The 3307-nt window shown below is 46.6% G+C and overlaps 1 pseudogene; it reads left to right on the top strand.

The window, feature by feature from the left end:
• The first annotated feature begins 467 nt into the window (after nt 1-467).
• On the top strand, nt 468-3307 carry LOC112828476 (large ribosomal subunit protein eL15-like; annotated as a pseudogene).

Here is a 3307-nt window from a genome sequence, read left to right as displayed (position 1 = left end):
GAAAGGAAAAAAAGGCCTTGTCTCCATCTTTGGTTCCCTGCCTTGGCTCTGTAGGCTCATACCTGAGCCCTGTGCAGGCAGATCCTTCAGACGGGGAGGGAGGGGGCTCAGGGAGACACTGAATACACGTCATGCTGCTCTGGGGCTTGGGTGACAGAATGTGGCAAGGCAGAAGAGAAAGGACTTCTCTCCACACCTTTAGGCACCAGGAGAGAGCAACCTTGGCTGAGTGGCTGTGGCTGTGGCTGAGAGGAGACACTGCCCCCCAGTGGCTTCACAGCAGGGGACACCAACAAGGAGCTCAAAGCAGAACAGCAAAGGATAGAAGGGGACCCACGGCAAGTTATCACCCTGCCCCTCAGACCAACCCCGGGGCGGGGGAAACATGGAGGCAGGGGTGGTTCTGCATGAGGCAGGCGGAGGCACAAACCAATGCAATGTGAGTTATTACCATGATTACAATAACCATGACCATGCGGGCTGATGCTCAGGTAAAAGACAGGGAAACGCAGGTTCTCCACACACAAGAGTCATGTGAACACACAAAAAAAACGCTTATTTTCTGGTCTTGAGAATAAGCAGAGCAATGTCTATGCTAGTTAGTAATGGGACTGAAGTCTGGTAAGGTGGAGAGACAAGAGGTGCGGGATAAGTAACAAAAGAAGATTCAGACAGCAACGCTGAGGACCGGGGGTGGGGACTGAGTGCTGGTGTAAGGGGGTCAGCCAGGGGAGTAGAGGGGTGTAAGCAAAGCTCTGGGTGGGGGAGCTTCCTGCGTGATGGCACTAAAAAGAGCAGCCCTGAGTCTGTAGGCAGACTGGAGTCAGATGACTAGACAGAAATGTCCAGATCCACATTCTAAAAATATGACTTATCCCCTGAGCCAAACAAAATTAAATTCGATCTCCAAGTCCATGATTGAATAGAATTCAAACAACGAGAACCACCACCAAACCCTGTAAACAGTACTAAAGGGCACACTGAAAAAGAAGTCTCTCCAACCTCGATCCTCTCCCCTCCCAGGAGAAATGGCTGAGGATAAGCGCAAGTTGTTCAACTGTTTACAGATTCTCTAGATTGGTAAACAGCTGCTGCTTGAAGCCCCCTGAGTGCTGCCCCCCAGAATTTCAATCAGCCATTAAAGAGTTGCAGCTTGGATACTTGAGGATCTGCAGCATGCTTTCAGAGCTAAAGCCAGCAGCCATCCCTTTCCCCAGCACTGACCCAGTTGGTAAATATTTGAATATCACTGTTATCCTCCTAAATAACATACCTACAGATACAGGTGCCTCTCGACACACACCTTTTTTTTTCTTTTAATACAAATGGAAGAATTGAATAAATACTGTTCTGTACTTTGCTTTTCTTTCTTTTTTTTTTTAACCTAGTTGGCCCACCTTTAAATGTACGGCCAAATATAGATTGTAGGCATTTCTTTCAGAGTTGACATAATTTAGCTGTAACTAAGATACCTAACCTGAGGAACAGAGCACAGGAATAACAAACTTTAGAAAAACTTATGAGAACTTTGGGGGAGGACCAGAAGAACATGGTTGATGGGGGCAGTAGGAATAACATGGGAAGCTGAGTCTGCTAGTCCAAGACAGTAGCGCCCAGATGGCTTGGGCGGTGGGTATGAGGAGGGGCAGGACCAACAAAATTTACCCCCAACCCCCCCAGAAGCCATCTGAGCTCCTGTCCCCTGCTACCAACTGACAGGAGGGGCCCAAACTTCCCTGAGCCCAGACTGTTAGTGCTTGAGTTCAGCTATTACCCAGAACTGAAGCAGCCTTGGGTGGAAGCAAAGGAAATCTCAAGTTGCGCTTACCTCACTGAACGTGTTCCAGGGAGTTTTCCCTTCACTCAAAAAAGACATAAAATGAAAGTTCTTCATAAATGAGCTAAAATATATTTCTCCAGAGAGCTCCATCTTCACGTCAAATGCTGAAAGGAAGCACAGAGTTATATTCATGAGGGAGAAAATACCTATAAACTAAACTTGAACTAGATTTTTTTAAGCATCCTCTACATATCAAAAAGTCAAGACCACTGAGTGTACTCTTTTCATAGCCATATTTATCTTCAAAACCCAAAGAACTAGTTTCTGAGGGACTGAATTCTCTATGTCTGATTTCTGTGTGATTTTCCATACATCATTTTTTCATTATTTTCATATTGAGACGGAGATTACAGAAGCATGTTTAAAATTGAAGATGTCCGCTCCATAGATTTTTGGGAAAAGGAGGCTAGGGAAATGGGGTCAGAAAAAGATTACCTAATATTTTTATTTTTACTGATATTCCCAGAAACTTTCAGTTGGGGAAAGTCATTAAACGAGAAAGCAATTTCTGCTGACAGACTGTCACCTAGTGGTGAGTTTTCACCTAATTCATAATATGACCAGCTTCTGAGCTCTGGCGTGCTCTTGGAAGCCATGTTTATTTCTCTTTGAGATCCCTGGGGAAGCCTATAGAGTGCTGTCGCAAGTAAAACAGACTCACTTGGGAGAAAGGCTCTTTCCTTTCTGTCCAGCGGCAGCCATCAGCTCAAAGGTAGGCCAAGGTGGGCGCTTACAAGTACTTCCAGGAGCTATGGAGGAAGAAGCAGTCCGATGAAATGCGCTTCTCAGGGTGGGCTGCTGGGAGTACCACCAGCTCTCTGTGCTCCACAGGGCCCCCCGCCCAACCCGGCCCAATAAAGCACGCAGGCTGGGGTACAAGGCCAAGCAAGGTTATGTCATATATTGGATTCGCGTGCGTCGTGGTGGCCACAAATGCCCAGCTCCTTAGGGTGCTACCTACGGCAAGTCTGTCCATCATGGTGTTAACCAGCTCAAGTTTGCCGGAAGCCTTCAGTCTGTTGCAGAGGAGTGAGCTGGACGCCACTGTGGGGCTCTGAGAGTCTTGAATTCTTCCTGGGTTGGTGAAGATTCCACATACAAATTCTCTGAGGTTATCCTCATTGATCCATTCCATAAAGCTATCAGAAGAAATCCTGACACCCAGTGGATCACCAGACCAGTCCACAAGCACAGGGAGATGCAAGGGCTGACATCTGCAGACTGCAGGAGCCGTGGCCTTGGAAAGGGTCACAAGTTCCACCACACTATTGGTGGTTCTCGCCATGTGTCATGGAGAAGACGTAATACTCTCCAGCTCCACCGTTACCGCTAATATAAGTAATGTTTGTAAAATTCTTACCTAATACACAATTTAGGACAGTCATGTCTGCTTAAAAAAAAAAAAAAAGACTCATTTGTGAGCCTTCTAACAGCCTAATGTTCCTCTAGGCAATACCTAATACAAGC

The sequence above is a fragment of the Callorhinus ursinus genome, unplaced genomic scaffold (assembly GCF_003265705.2).
Source record: "Callorhinus ursinus isolate GAN/ISIS: 27379988/994484 unplaced genomic scaffold, GSC_fseal_2.0 scaffold13, whole genome shotgun sequence".
NCBI lineage: Eukaryota > Metazoa > Chordata > Mammalia > Carnivora > Otariidae > Callorhinus > Callorhinus ursinus.
The sequence above is the reverse complement of the archived record's forward strand: the minus strand, read 5'-3'. Positions and strand labels throughout refer to the sequence as shown.